Source organism: Neophocaena asiaeorientalis, unplaced genomic scaffold, assembly GCF_003031525.2.
Source record: "Neophocaena asiaeorientalis asiaeorientalis breed wild unplaced genomic scaffold, Neophocaena_asiaeorientalis_V1.1 scaffold360, whole genome shotgun sequence".
Classification (NCBI taxonomy): domain Eukaryota; kingdom Metazoa; phylum Chordata; class Mammalia; order Artiodactyla; family Phocoenidae; genus Neophocaena; species Neophocaena asiaeorientalis.
The window spans coordinates 213,760-232,792 of NW_020174485.1; the positions used below are offsets into that span (position 1 = coordinate 213,760).

General features: G+C 40.2%; 1 protein-coding gene across 3 annotated transcripts in view; it reads left to right on the forward strand.

Moving 5' to 3' along the window:
* Positions 1-19,033, forward strand: part of ARHGEF9 (Cdc42 guanine nucleotide exchange factor 9) — a 353,894-nt gene that overhangs the window by 185,508 nt on the left and 149,353 nt on the right. The window lies entirely within an intron of this gene.

A 19,033-nucleotide genomic window follows, 5' to 3' on the forward strand; every position in this document is an offset into this window, starting at 1 on the left:
AGGCCTTGACCCCTTTGACATTGTACCATGAAAAACCTGGCCATTAAAAGAAGGGGCTCTTGGGAAGGGGCTCCCTAACAGTTTCCACTTCCTCTGGGTCACCCATTAGCAGGATGCTAATGGGGAAAGAACATTGGCCTGGTGTTCCAGCTCTTGGCCATCCTTGGAGGTATGAGCTAGAATCAGCTGTTTGGCAATTGTGAGCTCTGATTTTCCCCGTATGCAAAATGGTGTTGGCAATTCTTTCATGACAGGGGATATCACAGTGAATTAAATAATGTACATTAAAACAGATTTGTGGCAATACAAGTACCAAAGCCACATCAGGATGTCTTATGACCATCCTTACCACAGCCTATCATCTTTTGTTAGTTTCTTTTGTAATATAAGACTGATGTCCTGACCCCAAACAAAAGATCAGAGTGGCTTGGGCCCTTGGAGAATGAAGGGTCTCAGGATAAGAAGGATAGAAGTGTGACATGAAGGAAGGAGCAGGGCATTTGGAATCAGATAATCTGAGATGCAGATGCAGTTTCAGCTTTACTACCTCCTAGCTCTGTGGCTTTTGGCAAGACTTTTATCTTTCCTGAGCCTTATTTCCTCATCTGAAAAATAGGAATAGGAGACGTTTTATGAGGATTAAATGAGATCACTATGTGAGTAAAGAATCCGACACAGTGCTTGGCACATAGTGGGTACTTAGCAAATGGTAACTTGCTTTATCATTATCATTATCCTCATCATCACCACCACCACCTCCACCTTATTAACTCCAATAAGGTCTATGTATCAAGGCTGTTCATAGTGGTTGAAAGAGGCCTCTTTCCTTGGAGGGCTGCAAATGTAGGAAGCACTGTTATCCAGTTAGAGCAATTTAGGTGAGGGCACTGCTCAGAAGCAAGGAAGTAGACAAAATAGCCTCTCATCCCCTCTATCCTGAGAATTTCTTAATGAAATATCCAGTCCTTTCTCCTCTACCTATATGGAGTCTTCCATCAGAGTTTCCACATGCTGTGTGTCCAAGCTCAGCTTTGTTGGTTGATGAACTGGTCCCAGGGGTAGTTAGAAAGAACACATCAATAACCATGGGCCTTTGGAACTAACAAGAGGCCCCGTACACATACAGCTTGTGTGTCTTAGGCTGACAGCCCCCCCTTTAAAAGAAGGATTAAACTGCACCCAGTGACAAAATCATCCACATCTGCATGTATTTCACCTATAGTGAAATGTCATTTTTATAATAAACTGTAATTCAAGGGGTGGGACAAAATATTGAGCAAGGCAGAATGACCCCAGGAGGTGAATGACAGAATCAAGCTTCAGAATATCAATGAACTGGCATTGATTTTCCTACATCCAAGTCCAGGAGGAGTGTTTTTCCAATCACACAGCCCCAGCAGCCTGTTGGATGGGCTGAAGCTGACCTTTGAGAAGACCATTGGCTGGGCCAGGCATGCATAGTATAGAGTCTAGCCTAGTGGTTCTCAATCCTGGCTTCACAATGAAATAATTGACTTGGAATCTTAAAAAAAAAAAAAAACAACAACACTAAAACCCAGGCTCTAGGCTAGTTAAATCAGAGTCTTTGATGTTGAGAACGATTTGGCCTAGGCCAGTATAGTCCAATAGAAATATAATGTGAGGGACTTCCCTGGTGGTCCAGTGTTTAAGACTCTGTGCTACCAATTCAGGGGCCTGGGTTCGATCTCTGGTCATGGAATTAGATCCCACTTGCTGCAGCTAAGAGCCCTCATGCTGCAACTAAAGATCCCACATGCCACAATGAAGATCCTGCATGCCGCAACTAAGATCCACACAGCCAAATTAAATAAATAAATAAATAAATATTTTTAAAAAAAGAAATATAATGTGAGCTACAAATGCAAATCTCAAATATAATTTAAAAATTTCTAGTAGCCACACTAAAAAAGTTAAAAAGATACAGTGAAATTAATTTAATGTATTTTACTTAACCTAATATATCTAAAATATTATGATACAATATAATATCACTATAAATTTTTTAATAATATATTTTACTAAGTCTTTGAAATCTGATGTGTTTCTATACACATCTCAATTCATACTGGTCACATTTCAAGTGTTCATTAGCCACATGTGGCTAGTTGCTCTATCAGATAACACATATCGAGACTGAGGACTGTGACAGTAGACCAGGAGCATTAATGACAGAGCCTAAATCATAAGTTAGAGCTCCAATATTCTATTATACCAGCTCCAATATTCTATTCTATTTTACCAGTGTTTATTCTTTGAGGAACTAAGATAGCATTCCATGTTGCCTCAGATTGTATTCAGAATGAGCATTTGATCATTGCAAACCTTTTTTTTTTTTTAATAGTTGAATGGTCTTCAGATCTCTAAAGGAGAGTACCATGCAACCTTAGTGGCCAGCTGTTGTGGTGTCACCAGTAAAAAGAAATGGGGTTAAACTGTTGCATGAATGATGTGAAAATTGACTCCAAGTTAGACCTTACAATTCTCATGAATGAGCATTTATGTGTAGGTTTACATTTCTGGTAAGATTGTGTGTTCCTCAAGGAACTGAATGATGGAAGTTATGTAGGCTCTTTTCTAGTAGATATTTAAAAGTAGAATTGCTATTTCCATTCTTCTACACTGATTTTGGTTGAGGGTAGAATGGTATTGTGCAAGCAGTGCTAGATATATTAGAAAATGAGAGACCTGAGTTCTAATTTGGCTCTCTAAAACATTTGACATATGATAATTTGCTTTTAGTTTCTCCTTCACCTCTGAAGCATTCTCTAGAATCTATTCAAGCTCTGACAATGTCTAGGTAAGACATAGCGATGAGTCACACTGAACTGTTGAATCTTCATTAGTACTGATGTTATTGATAGGTAGATAGGTGGTTTCCTGAGAGGCTGTACCTATATGTTGTATAGTTCCCTTGTTTATCCAGACTCATCCTGAGCTAAGATTCAGTAGCTCCTTGAGAATATCATCCTTAGGTTATTTGGCATATAACATGAAAGTATAATGGCAAAGAAAAGACTTTCCTCCTAACTCTATACCAACCGGACACCTTTGTGGATCACTGGACCAAATTGGTCACTGATATAGTGGAGCATCTCCATTTCCTATCTGGAAGACTCATTGCTGTGTGAACATCCCAGCCCTAGGATGGATAATCCAGGGTACTTAATGCTGTTCTATCCAAGCTAGTCATACCTGTTGTTAATCAGGTTTAAAACCAATGTGAATCTGAGAAACCCAGATTCTTGCCTCAGTCTGCTGAGTATGCAGCTTGAGCAGCTTCCTGTACATCTTTGAAGCCCAGTTTTCCTCCTTGTAAAATGGGGATAATTAAGTCTTTTAAAAATCCTTTGTAACCTGAGGTATGCTGGATACCTGTAAATAGGAAGTGTGATACCACTTTGGTTACTGTACAAGAAATTGCTGGGTTTATGTATCTTCTATTCAGTCAAATATCTGCCTCTCCTATTGTTCAGAATTTCATTCTGTATGTATATACATGTATGTGTGTGTGTTCTGAAAGTCTCTTTCTTCTGTACTGGGAATATGACTTCACAAGGGCAATACAGGAGTTGATTTACCTTCCCAGCAAATGGTCAGGTTAAGTGAATTACAGCTTGCTGAACATTAGTCCTCACATCTAACTGTTGACATCTTCAGCTGCTTTCCTGGGCCAGTTTCCCCTTTGGGAGCTGAGAGCAGACTGCTGGGATATGATTGTGTCTCTAAGTAGAAAATCCCATCCCTGTGGTGGCCCTCCTTTTGCATGCTGGCCCTAACTCCAAATCATTCAGGTCCATTTCTTTTTTTTTTGGGGGTACGCGAGCCTCTCACTGTTGTGGCCTCTCCCGCTGCGGAGCACAGGCTCTGGACGAGCAGGCTCAGCGGCCATGGCTCACAGGCCCAGCTGCTCTGCTGCATGTGGGATATTCCCGGACTGGGGCACGAACCCGTGTCCCCTGCATCGGCAGGCGGACTCTCAACCACTGCACCACCAAGGAAGCCCCAGGTCCATTTCTTTTATCACCATGTAAAAATTGTCCTTTGCTCTGACTTTGGACCATGGCCTGGGGACAGCTTACTACCCACTTGAGGGCAGGCTCTGTACAGAATACATGACAACCTGCTATTGTCAGTGGTAGGTGAGGCCTGAGGGACAAGATATGGGTTTGTTCAGAAAATAAAGAGCCTACTCAGATGCCATCAGAACGTATTGTCCTTGTTTCTTCAAATTCTAGATTTCCCTGGTTTCTGGACTACATGGATGCAGGAGATGAAAGGATGAGCTAATCAGGTCATTACCATCATTCCTTACAGTTGTACAGATTAGATGTAACAGAAATTAAACCTCTACTGTTCATAGAGAAGCCCACTGATCCAGAGTGTTACTTGGCTTTTAATTATATAGTGTCTGTTTTTGTTTGCACTTGGGGACATTTTTTCACCTGTATGAAACCCTACTCACAATAGATTTACAGCTGGAAAGACCCATCTTGGCCAGGAGTAGCTGACTTAGATGTTTACAGGACCAGGCAGGTAACTTACATGAGTAAAGCAGTCTGGTACCAGGGTTATGTGGGAGTATCCAGCTGGGAAATCTATGCCCTATATAAAGGGAGCAAAAGTGACTTGGATGGTTCTCATTGGTGGAATAGGTTATAGGAAGTAGGGAAGTCCAGTGAACTCAGATCTTCCAGATTTTTCAAGAAAAGCCAGGAATTGGATTTTATTCATATTTTTAAAATGTTGACCAGTAATTCACATTTTTAAAAGAAACACTGTGAAGAATAAACTGAACATATCAGCAGGCTAAATTGTAACCCCAGCTTGTGACCACTGCTCATCCTAATTTCTTCATTTTATAAATCCTGAGGAAACATAGGCTCAGAGAATGCAATTGACTTTCTCACTCATGTAGGGAATTAGTGACAAAGCTAGTACTTGAACCCAGGCCTCCTGAATCTTACTTTAGACAGGTGATTTAAAGTCTTTGTCTAGTAAGTACAATGTCTAGACTTCTTCAGGTATGGTTTCTGTCAGTTTACTGTTTTCCTATGAATGGGCCATAATTTCCTGTTTCTTTGTATGCCTTGTAATTTTGTGTTGAAAACTGGGCATTTTGAATATTATAGTGTGATAACTCTGGAAATAAGATTCTCCTCCTTCCCCAGAGTTTGTTGCTATTGTTTATTGAGGGATACAGTTGTCCATTTGTTTAGTGACTTTTCCAAATCTTTTTTTTTTTTTTGCAAAGACTGCCTTCTTTGTCATGTGTGGTAATGGAAATCTCTATTCCATTATGTCATTGGTCAGCCAGTGACCTGACAGAGATTGCTTTTAGATACTTGGAGCCAAAACAAACAAACTACTATCCTGGTCTTTGCAACTTGGCTCAGAGCTGGGGAGCTCTGAGCTCAGAGCTCAGAGCAACTTGGCTCAGAGCTTCAACACTAATCCAGGCTGCCCACAGCTCTGCCTTAGTCTTCTTCTCCTACTCTCCTGATTTCATGGAACCTTCAGATTCTCCAGAAGTGCAAGCCTACAATCTGCTCAGGCTTTTTCTGAGCATGCATCTGGTCCAGGGCATGTGTGTTGCACTCTGACTTCCTCCGTATGCACAGTGGCCCTTCTAAGTCTTTATTCTCCCAAGAAACTTTTTCCTCAGTCTCTTCCTTCCTGTGGTATTGGATTCATTTGCTGCTTGCCCCTTCTACTATCCCTTGCCCTGGGTGAACATGGGCAGTGTATGTCTTTAAGTCTTTCAACAGAGGCAGTCACAACCTCTAAAGCCAATTTAGCCTTAGGGGGTAGGGGGTACAAGACAAAGGCCAGTCTCTGTGCTTAGCCCTCAAGGACCAAGCAGATCAAAACACACAGCCACAACATTTTAAGAACAAGGTCTTTAGTCCCTTGGCATCAGCAACCTGCAGGAGGAATGTGGGCCACCTTTCTCTTAGGGGCTGGGGAATCAGGAATGGTAGACAAATTAGCAAAAATACTTCAAAATTCACTTACCAAATTTTAGCCATCCTTTTCTGCATCAAGAGGGATAAATTGGAAGATTGGGATTGACATATAAACACTGCTATATATAAAATAGATAACTAATAAGGATCTACTATATAGCACAGGGAACTCTACTCAATAATCTGTAATGACCTATATGGGAAAAGAATCTAAAACAAGGTGGATGCATGTATATGTATAACTGATGAACTTTGCTGTACACCTGAAACTAACACGACATTGTAAATCAACTATACTCCAATAAAATTTTTTTATAAAAGGGTTCCTTGGTTCCTGTAAGTTTCGGATTAGATTCCCGAATTCTGAAAATGTTGGTCTGTCTGTCTTTGCCAGCTAAAGGTTGTTTCAGTAGAGGGCCTGATTCTTTGTGCATCCTAATCTGCCACTTTTAGTGATGTTACCCCCTCTTGAATCTTAATCCTGTGCTTTCTGGGCTACAGAACAGTCAGGAAAAGGTATGCATGGGCTGCTAACAAGACTGTTAACACTTGAGGACCTACCTCCCATTTCAGGCTAATGGAAACTGTGTTTTGATTTCTTGAGTTGAGTTCAGACATGCCAGCCCTTGTTTTATCCATTCAAGCTTCAGGTGGACAAAGACCTCTAGCCTTAACCATCTATGCAGAAAGTCTTATTTGTGATGCTAGAGTTGACTCATTACAGGATCTGTGAATTGAGGATGACATTAGCAGGGAGGACATTTCTCCCTGGATTACAGAAATTTCTCTCCTTCATACTAGAGTTTCAAATGGTATTATTAGCACTCATTTGCATTCACATGATCCATCTTAATGGCTTCTCACTATGTACACACTTTGGATGACATTATCCAGTACATCCTTTGTCTAATTGGTGGGGAATTTTCTTTTTTTTTTTTAATATGGAGTCACCCAGCTCAGAGATAACCTTAAATATGGCTGGTGCCTGACCCAGGTGATTTCCTCCATAGTCAAGTAGGTCACCCTGTAGGTCTCTCTCAGAATCCCCAAATTGAAAACAACCATGAGGGTCATACAGTCTATCCCCCAGCCTCCAGGCAGGATTATAATTAAATTATCCTGGACTTTGGCGAACCTGGCGGGCATCTGTCAGCAAAGCCTAAAGTACTTTCTTGATTAAGGCTGTTAGCCCTTATGTTGTAGTCTAAACCAATTTCTTTAAGCATGTTGCTTTTTGCACTAGGCAGATGATATTTAAGAGCTGGCACCAGTAGAAGTCACTCTGAATTGTTCGCTTCATGATGGAGCTTTCCTTCCAAGGCCTTGCTCTTGATCCATAACATGAATTGGAAATTTGGTTGGCTGCCTGAGTTTAAGACTATGATCTGAGGCCTAGGGTCTGTTTTGCTCTGTGTAGCTAACCCCTAGGTTCATTTAGGGATCAGTTTGGTCCTCCCTGGTACGATGTCTACACTATCTTGGTGATCTTGATGACTTGAGGAGAGAAAGACCATGACTGATTGAGTGCTTGGAGATAAGGTCTGTTTCTGAGGCTCTTTGGGAAGTATGACATTTTGGAAAATCATGATAATTGTGTATATATATATTTGTATATGCATATATTTCTTTTTCTGTCATTATAGATGTAATTATGAGTCAGGGTAAACCTCTTATCTTTTTCTTCTTATTATTACTACTGCTGTTACTATCTCCTTACCAGTATTTACTAATCTTTGAACAAAAGTGACTGTCCAGCACTTAGCAAAGCTACAACCTTGAGCCAGGTAGACAAGGGCTGAGGGTGTCTGGCATCTTGAGAGGCCTCCTCCCAGGAACCTTGTCCTGCTTATTAGAGAGTCACCATAAAAACCATACTCAGATGCCCATGGGTTTCTTTTTTGGTTTTCAGAAGTGAGTCTTCTCTGAAGAACTTGATTTGGGAATGCCTTAGTGCTGAATGAGAGAATTGACATTTTTTTCTTTAATTCTGTTCCCAGAATGGGTTTGATCCCTTAGATTAACTCAGGGTGGTCATTTCTGGAGGACATGAAGACTGGTTGCCAATCTCTAGGATATGAGCCACAGGGCAAAGGGTCTGAGGGCTCAAGCCTTGTGTGTACCATTCCTGTTAGAGATCCAGCCAGCAATGGAGTCTGATACCTCCTGGCCTAAATACAAATAGGTACCATTGCCTTTCAGAGACATTTTCTCTTCTACAATAGGACAGGGACAAAGCAAAGTAGGCCAGGGCCTTAAGCAAGAAACCAGACTCCCTCACTGAGAATGGTATTCTCTGAGTATGGTGGACTGGACTGATCAGTTGAGCATGTCAGTACTTAGGTTAAGGGACCTAAAACTATCCTTCCCTTGCCTTGACTAGGATTAGAACTCAGATCCAGTGAGATCTGAGTTGCAAGGTGACCTTTGTTGAGGCTTTTGCCTTAGAGGAGTGAAAGAGTAGGTGAATGATGCTAAGAGGGCAGGAGAGGCATATGAATAGGGAGCTTTGGCCAGAAATATTTCTAGCCTTTTAAGATTGGGTGGCCCTTCTCTATTGGAAATGTGCTATGTAGGTGTATCAACGATCAGTTTGTGTGTGTTGAACAGGAGGACTTCTCTGTGGAGGAGTAGGGAATGATAGGGCTCCTTGGGGATAGAGAGAGGAAACACTTTAGAGATTTCCACACAAGAAGAACACAGTGAAGGTAGCAGGAGCATTGGGCTGGGAAGACAGAGGTCTGAGTTTAAGGGCCAGCTCTGCTGCTTATTCTCTCGGGGATGTCAGGCAGGGACCTTTCTTTTCTGGGCCTCAGTCTCAACTAACAATTCAGAGAATTGGACCAGGTGGTTTCTAAAGGCCCTTTCTGCACCAGTTTGAGCTTCTTCCATGATTCTATAACCAAGATCATCTGTTAAGTGCCTGCATCCAGTTAGAATAGTATATCAAATTGGTTTGATGGACCTTTCCAGTGGAGAAGAAAGGATTTGGCTTTGCACTACAGCTATTGAGTAGAGGGTGGTAACACCCCATCCCCAGGTGGTAAGGCTGTCTCTGTGAGGCACCAGCCAGTGGGTACCACCAGGAAGATGACACAAGGTTGTGTAAAGAAGCAGTTCAGCTCAGAAGCTGTGTCCTCCTGTCCTTTGATCAGCTACACTCTAAATTAAGAGACAGTTTATTTTTGATCTCTACAGAGCTACCTGTGTCAATTGAGTAGGGAGATTCCTGAGGTGTAAATATCCAGGCCCCAGGCTCATCTCCTTAAATATGTCTCTCCCACTATTTCTCTAAAGCCAGGATGCTCTTTATTAGGAATCAGAGCCTTTCATTTTATTTTAGTTTTTTAAATTTTTAAAATTTTATTGGAGTATAGTTGATTTATGATGTTGTGTTAGTTTCAGGTGTACAGCAAAATGAATCAGTTATACATATATTTACTCTTTTTGTTTAGATTCTTTTCCCATATAGGCCATTACAAAGTATTGAATAGAGTTCCCTGTGCTATACAGCAGGTTCTTCTGTTTTATATATAGTAGTGAGTATATGTCAATCCCAATCGCCCAATTTATCCCTCTCCCCTCATCCCCTGGTAGCCATAAGTTTTCTACATCTATGACTCTACTTCTGTTTTGTAAATAAGTTCATTTGTACCCCTTTTTTTAGATTCTACATATAAGCAATGTCATATATTTGTCTTTTACTGTTTGACTTACTTCACTCAGTATGAGAATCTCTAGGTCATTCCATGTGGCTGCCAATGGCATTATTTTGTTCTTTTTTTATGGCTGAGCAGTATTGCACAGTATATATGTACCACATCTTCTTTATCCATTCGTCTGTTGATGGACATTTAGGATGTTTCCATATCTTGTCTAGTGTAAATAGTGCTGCAATGAACACTGGGGTGCATGAATCTTTTTGAATTATGGTATATGCCCAGGAGTGGGATTTCTGGGTCATATGGTAGTTCTATTTTTAGTTTTTTAAAGAACCTCCATACTGTTCTCCATAGTGGCTGTATTAATTTACATTCCCACCAACAGTGCAAGAAGGTTCCCTTTTCTCCACACCCTCTCCAGCATTTTTTGTTTGTAGATTTTTGGATGATGGCCATTCTTACTGGTGTGAGGTAGTACCCCATTGTAGTTTTGATTTGCATTTCTCTAATAATTAGCGTGAGCATCTTTTCATATGCTTTTTGGCTATCTGTATGTCTTCTTTAGAGAGATGTCTATTTAGATCTTCCACCCATTTTTTTTTTTTTTTTTTGCGAAATATCAAAAAACAAATAACCAAATTAATCGCCTTTCATTTTATAATTACAACTTTGCTTTAGGATCCAGACTCCAGAGAAGAGAGGAGAAGCCTTCAGCCTATTCATACTGAAGTGTTAATTATTGATATCAAACTTTTGCCTGAGAATGATTTGGAGGAGAGAAGGGACCATGAAGGAAGCAAGGAAATGAAGTAAGCGAAACCAAAAACAAACAAACAAACAAACAAAAAAACGGTAGATGAGGGAAAAAGGTGGAAAGAAACACTAAATACCATGGAAAGGGAGAGCTGCAAACATATGTACTTAGCACCTCCATTTGCTTGGAGCTAGCTGGTCCTCTACAGTGACTTCATGCCCCTTAGGAACTATTTTGAATTCTGGGGCACTGGCCTGAGAATCAGATAGAACTGACTTCACATCTTATATTCAAGTACTTGTGAGCAGTGTGATCTTTAAAATAATTTCTTCATATCTTCGAACGTTTTATTTTTCTCACCTGTAAAACGGGGCTGTGAGCCCTGATATTCCTTAAATATCGGACCCTGATATTTGAATAGCATGATACAGTTTGATATGGCACAATTTGCCCTCTCTCATATAGAGAATTCTAAGGCTAGTAGAGCAGGGCAGAGAGGTTATAGCTGAAAACCAGAGCAAAGACAGACTATTTTCTTCAGAGATCCAGGTCATTCAGAGTAGTACCTAAAGCCTAAGCTTCTTGGGGCTCACAATCCAGTGCCTTCTGCATTCCCCATGACCATTGTGGGGCTCAAAAGAGCTAGTTCATGTGAAAGGACTTTAGCAACTCTGAAGTCTATGCCCCCATGAGAGATTAGACTTGCTTTTACCCTGAGGGAAGCTTGAAGATTGGGTTGGCTTTCTTGAAGGGGAGAGACCACAAGTAAGGCAGAGGGTCAGATCAGTGAAGAAGGAAGCTACCAAGCAAAGGAATGTCCCTGGTACTGTCAAGGCCACCTGCTCATGATAGCTTGGCCCTGGCAGTTCTCTTTTGGCTCTTATTTGTCCTCCAGTTCCAGTTCCAAGATGACAGGATTCTTAGATCCTACTTACTGATGGCAAGTTTCCGGACTAGCCTAGGGCCAAAGTACCCCCGGCTAAGAACCAGGTTTGTTGGCAATATTATCTAGGCTGCTAGTCTCCAGACCTCTTTATGACTCTGCAAGGGCCAGCCTTTCCCTTACTTGACCTCCTCAGAGGGATCTGGAAACATCTTAGAGTAGCTGTGAAATCTCCAAGTATACCAAGTTTGGCTTTAGAGTGTACCTGTTTCTCTCTTATCTTCCCTTCTCTTACTTGGTCTTACCAATCTTCAGTTATTGAAACAACTTGTTCTCCAGAGCAGTGCATCTGGTCAGGTGAGCTGCTGTCCAAGTAAGTACCAAACTCAGGTGCATGCTGGGTTGGGACCACAATATGCCAGGACTAGGATGAGCACTGAATCTCTGCCAGCCTCAGAGAGCTAGAATTCTAACCCCTGCGCAGCACTTACTGGTTCAAGATGGGGCTGCCTCCCTTAGGTTCTTGCAATGACTGACTGAACTCAGAACACTCAATAGTCATGAGATGCCATCCAATGGAGTTATATAACATAGGGACAACTGACCAAACCATTCTCTTCCCTTTGGACTTTATTATTTTTCCAAGAGCTTTACTTCTAGCCTCCATTTCTCTTTCTTGATTGGGGCAGATTGGAGACTATTCCCTGCCTCATTCCCCTACCCCATCCACAAATACAACCCTCCAGCTTTGGAACAGAAACAACTAGAGCTGACAGGCATATTCACTTAGATTAATTTCTGTTTCCTCACATAAGACATTGGACTGACATGGCTGTCTTTGGATGAGGTATTAAGGCATTGAGAGGAAAGCTGAAGGTAGGATTTTTTATATAACAGAACATCTAAAGTGGCACATCTAAGGTGCTTTCCCCTTGATCCTTCTGTAGGGATGGTGCTGGAGAAGGCAAAACCAAAGCCTATCATAATTTCAGGTGACTTCCTTAAAGGTGAAAGGAAGGCCTTTTCTACTTCATAAATGACGAGTTTTCTTGTTTCACTTTGCTTTTTTCCCCTCTTTGCTGGTAGAAGACGCAATTATACAAGGAGAAATCCATTTGAGGTGGTGGGGGCCTGGAGTTCTTTGTTAATAATAGTTGAAGAAGACATTTGGGGTAACTAACTTTCCTACCTCTCCTTTCCTTCCACCATCACCACTTCACAACCACCCATCCCACCACCCACCCACTGCCCCCCGCCCAGCAGCAGAAGACCTAGAAGATGAAATTGCCCCTGAACAGTAAAATACCTTCATCAGCTTTCTTGGCCTTGCTAAATACAAGATAGGAACTGAATCATGACATGGACAGAGGGTGGGGGATGAAGGAGTAGAGTGAGCCCACGGGGGAGGGAAGAGGAGGGAAGGAGAGGGAAGGGATGGAAAGGGAAAGAGGGAAAGAAAGTCTGGAAGTATTTTCATCACTCTCAGCATTACTGCTATTACAACCGAGTGTTTTTTGAGCCCCTCCTTACTACCAGACTCTCCACAGTTCTAGCAAAGCTCAATTAAAAAGAATACTTCCCCAGCCTGGAATCACATCCTCTCATTACTTTTACTAGCTAAACAGATGTCATAATGAAGAAACCTGTTTTTTATGATAATTCCTTTCATTAGTTAAGGACTTTCTTTAAACCTTTATGAAATCACTTGACATATCCTGTCTCACAAAAGCCTCTCATCATTAGCCCTTCTCATCCCCATTGCAGACAGGAGATAAGGGAACTGAGGCTCCAAGATGGGACATGACCTATCTAAGGTTCTGTAGCAAGTTAAAGTTGCAGAGCAGAACCAGATCTGTAAATTAGCCCTTCAGGTTGTTAGCTCAATGTTGTTTCTGTGACACCACATTGCCTACTAGGAGTTTTTGCTCTGTTTGAAGATGCTTGTAAACATTATTTTCTTTTTTTTTTTTTTTTAAACACCTTTATTGGGGTATAATTGCTTTACAATGGTGTGTTAGTTTCAAGGATTTTCTTTTAAACAGCATAAATATTCTCCCTGAATCTCACTTGTACTAATAATATGTCTTATGAGCCTTTTATTTGCTAACATGGATCATCAATGAAAAGCCTTCAGCATCAGTATGTTATCAGTGTATTGTTCTTATTAAGGCTCTAAGAGTCATTCTCTGTGACCCTTGGTCCATGGGCCCTGGGCCCTGCATAAGGAAGGTCATTCTGGCTTAAGTTTGTGTTTGATTGGACTTTGTTGGATTGGATCCAGCCAAAAGGCCTGGATTTGTTGATTCTTCTTAAAATGGCCTGTGAGCAGTTGTTGTTGACTCACATAGCCAGGAAATTTTAGGTCTTGGGGAGATTTTAAAAGTTATCTAGTTCAGCCTCCTTGCTGATGTTTGAATGCGCCTAAAATATCCCTGCTTCCCAAGTGGTCATTCAGTCTCTGCTTTTATACCTCCACTGTTAGGTGGCTTCCTACATCTTCAGACCACTTGTTGTAGTTCAGGACAGTTCTGAGAGAGTTTGTCCTTAGATTGAACTGAAATCTGTCTTGCTAGAACTCCTACTCATGAGAAGGTATAAGTGGCTAAGAGCACTAGCTCTGCAGATAATCTTTCTGGATTAAAATCATAGCCTTCCCATTTATTAACAATAATGTAGTTATGGGCAAGTCACATGTACTTTCTGTGTTTCAGTGACCTCATCTGTAATTTGATGATATAATAGTACCTACCTCATTAAGTTGTTGTGAGAACTAAACAGAATTATGCAAGAAAAGTACTGATAATAGGTTCTGACACATTAGGAAGTACTCAATAATACTATTCATGATATTAGTAGCAAACTTTCAGAATTAATAGTAGAAGTAGTGGCCTTGTTATACCCCCCCATCCCCTGGGAATACACTGACCCTCTACTCTATCTGCGGCCTTTCAGAGTTCTGAAGCATGAGATGAGGTCTGCTAAGCCTCTATTGTTCTCCAGGCCTCTGGGCTTTTGTCCTGTCCCCTGCATCAGCTTCCTGTTACTTCTAAGTGTATCTAGCTACACAGAGACCATTTGGGCACTCAAGGCTCTGTTCCACCCCATTCAGCCACTTGTGTGAGGACATGGGCTACATGGAAACCTGGACATGCTGATATTGCCAGACTCTCAAAGCTAACTAATGAGCCTTCCAAATATGTAACTATACATTCTTGGCTGCTCTGGCTTCTACCAATAGGCATAATAATGTTACTGGGGCTGTACATCAGCAGTTAGTCCTTATTTATTAGAGAATAAATAGTGGAACACTTTGCTATTCATCTTTTGTACGATATATTACAGAAAAGAACCATAATATTAGACCTGTAAATTCTGCCCATTAGTCCAGCTCTTTAGTTGTTTTGATAAGCTTATTAAGGTAGTGGAGCTTGGGCCTGAGGCCCATGTGTGAAGTAGAACCATGCCCATATTCAGTTACATATTAGGTAAGCATAGCTTACTGTTATGAGCACAGTTAGTAATGGTGTTACATATGAGACAGGACCAGCAGTATCCCTGAAGTTGCAGTACAGTCAGGTAAACTTAAACTGAGGCCAGGTCCTAGAAGTTCACCTTCCCATGTGTGTTGGGATTGGCTGAGGGTGTGAGATGAGTGAGGACCCTTCCAACTGTACACACTGGGGGAAAGTACAGCCCAGTAGGGAGAGTGCAGTGTCAGTAGGCTGCAGACAGAGGGTAGCCTTGTTGCCATGGCAAGTGGTTGGTATTAGTGGGTCCAGCATAGAGTTGTTGGCTGTGCTTCAATAAGGTGACTGGGAATCCAGAGGCAGGCAGTGTGCAATGAACTAATAATGGTTTTCTCATCTGTAGAATGAAGTGCTTAGTTATAAATTAATTCCTCCAACAGATGATCATCAAGTAGGTACTGAGGAGGTACAGAAGTACTTTAGACCTGGAGCCCATCCTACAAGAGTGTGATAGTAGATATGAAAACTTATACAGGAGCAAAATGACTTGCTTAAGTTCTGTGACCTTAGTCAAGTCCTTTCTCTTTCCCAGGTCGCAGTTTTCTCCCTTAGAAGATGGAGAGGTTAGACTAGATAAACTCCAAGAGCCCTTTAATCAATACTCTATACTTCTATATATTGACATAAAATACACATAACCATTTTAAAGTGTACATAAAATACCATTTTAAAGTGTACAGCTCAGTACATTTAGGATGCTGTAAAACCATCACCACTATCTAGTTCCAGAAATTTTTCATCACCCCCAAAAGAAACCCATACCCATTAGCAGTCATTCCCCATTTCTCCCTTGCCACAGCCTCTGGACTCTATAACATTTGTATACAGGTCAGCCGGTAAAAGGCAGAGGATTGTTACGGAAGGGATGTGGTTCAGTAGTTCAGTAGTAGGAAGGAAGAGGCATATGAGTAGCCACAGGAGAATACTTCAGCCTGGATAAGAACTAGAAGAGGTTAGAAATACAAGGCAGATATTGCAGGAGAACCCTAAACAAGGAGCAGGCCAGATTTGGGGCACTGGTACAGTTTTACAGGATCAGATAGTGAGTGAGACCCTACCAGTAGAGTAGCAAGTGGTATAGCCTAGACAACATAACACGTCTGACTCCAAAGCTAGTATTTTGCCAGGTCACCACCCTGAAATAGCTTTTCTGAATGTCTATCAAATATTGTGACCTTTCTGGGAGATGAGTAGATTTCAGAGAAAAGTGAACTTCTAAAGGTTCTGGCAGAGTCAGTTAATATCTATACATCTACACATTACTTGTTGGTTATTCATCTGCCTCCCTCCCCATCCCCAGGGCACAGGGCCCTGCACACAATAGTTTAGAAGTAAATTCTGGGTGGTTTGGTTTAACTGATCCAAGTATTCCTTTTGTGGCTATTTGACTAATACAAACCTAAATTCTATCAAGGTCTAAGCAGGTGATGAGCCCATGAAAATAAACACAAGGAGAAGACTTAGGGGTAGAGTGGAAGTATAGTTGGTGTCAGAGGCATCTAGGTTTTTCTGGTAACAGTTATACTATTAAATACAGATTTGAATATATACATATTGAATATTATACTATTTAAATTATTTAAAACATTTAAGAGTACTTAATTTGACTTGAAAAATTTTAAACATTTTTTTAAAAATTATTTTTGACAAATAAAAAATGTATATATTTAATGTGTACAACATGATGTACTGATATATGTAGACATTGTGAAGTGACTGTTACATACAGTGAACTCTTTTTTTTTTCTGGTAAGAACACTTGGGATCTACTCTCAGCAAATCTGTGAGAGTATATATATATCACATTTTCTTTATCCATTCATCTACCGACTGACATTTATATTGTTTCCATATCTTGGTTACTTTGACTAAAGCTGTATTGAACATGGAACTGCAGATTTCTCTTTGAGATAGGGATTTTGTATCCCTTGGAAATATACCCAGAAGTTATATTCTTAGTTTTCTGAGTTACTGTGAATCTGTTTTCCATAATGACTGTGCCAATTTACATTCCCACCAAAAGGGCTCCCTTTTCTCCACATCCTTACCAACACTTGTTATCTTTTGACTTTTTGGTAATAGCTTCCCTAACATGTGTGAGGTGATATCTTGTCGTGGTATTGATTTTCACTTCCCTGACCTGATGATTAGTGATGTTGAGCATCTTTTCTTATACCTGTTGACCATTTGTATGTTTTCTTTGGAAAAATATCTATTCACGTTCTATGCCCACTTTAAAATCAGGCTATTTGTGGTTTTGCCTTTGAGTTGTATTGAGTTACTTATATATGTTGGATATTAACCCATTATGAGATATATTTTCTCCCATTACATAGGTTACCTTTTATTTTATTGATTGTTTCCTTTGTTGTATAGAAAGTTTTTAGTTTGATGTAGTCCCACTTGTTTATTTTTGCTTTTGTTACCTGTGTTTTTAGTGTCAATTCCAAGCTGGGATGAAGTGAGAGAGTGGCATGGACATATATACACTACCAACTGTAAAATAGAGAGCTAGTGGGAAGCAGCCACATAGCACAGGGAGATCAGCTCAAAGCACCTGACACTAAAAACACAGTTGCTTTGTGACCACCTGGAGGGGTGGGATAGGGAGGGTGGGAGGGAGAAGTGAGAGGGAGGAGATATTGGGGATATATGTATATGTATAGCTGATTCACTTTGTTATAAAGCAGAAACTAACACACCATTGTAAAGCAATTATACTCCAATAAAGATGTTTAAAAAATAATAAAATAAAATAATTAGAAAAAATATTCCAAAATATCATTGCCAAGACCAGTGTCAAGGAGATGTTCCCCTATGTTTTCACCTAGGAGTTACATGGTTTAGGTCTTATGTTTAATTATTTAATCTATTTTGAGATGATTTTTGTATACAATGTTAGATAAGAGTCCAGTTTCTTTCTTTCACATTGCATATTCAGTTTTCCCAGCACCTTTTATTTAAGAGACTATCCTTTCCCTGTTGTATATTCTCGGTACCTTTGTTGAAAATTAGTTGACAATATATGCATGGTTGATCTCTGAACCTTCCTGTTCCATTAATCCATGTGTCTGTTCTTTTTTGCCAACACTATACTGTTTTGATTAATATAGCTTTGTATTATAGTTCAAAGTCAGGGAGTGTGATGCCTCCAGCATTTTTTTTCCTACTCAAGATTACTTTAGCTATGTGGGGTCTTTTGTGGTCATATGCAAATTTTAGGATTGTTTTTCTTCTTCTGTAAAAAAACGTCATTAGAATTTTTATAGAAATTTCATTGAATCTGTAGATTGCTTTGGGTAAACTGGACATTTTAACAATATTAATCCCTGTAACCCATGAGGGAGCATGAGGTATCTTACCATTTATTTGTGTCTTCTTTGATTTCTTTCATCCATGTTTTATAGTTTTCAGTGTACAGATCTTTAACTTCAGTTACATTTTTTCCTGAGTATTTTATTCTTACTGATGCTATTGTAAATGGAATTGTTTTCTTAATGTCTTTTTTAGCTAGGTTACTGTTAGTGTATAGAAATACACATAATTATTGTTTGTTGATTTTGTATCCTCCATCTTTACTGAATTCCTTTATTAGATTTAACAGTATTTTTGATAGTGTCTTTAGGGTTTTCTATATATAAGATCATGTCATCTGCAAACAGACACTGGTTTACTTCTTTTTTTTTAACATTTTTATTAGAGTACAATTGCTTTACACTGGTGTGTCAGTTTCTGCTTTATAACAAAGTGAATCAGTTATACGTATACATATGTCCCCATATCTCTTCCCTCTTGCATTTCCCTCCCTCCCACCCTCCCTATCCCACATCTCTAGGTTTACTTCTTCCTTTCCAATTTGGATGCCTTTAATTTCATTTTCTTGCCTAATTGCCCTGGCTAGAGCTTCCAGTACTATACTGAATAAAAATGGTTAGAGTGGACACCTTTATGTTCTCTCTGATCACAGAATAAAAGCTTTCAGTTTTTCACCACTGAGTATTAGGTTAGCTATGGATTTGCCATGTATAACTTTTTTTTTTTAAACATCTTTATTGGGGTATAATTGCTTTACAATGGTGTGTTAGTTTCTGCTTTATAACAAAGTGAATCAGTTATACATATACATATGTTCCCATATGTCTTCCCTCTTGCGTCTCCCTCCCTCCCCCTCTCCCTATCCCACCCCTCCAGGCTGTCACAAAGCACCGAGCTAATATCCCTGTGCC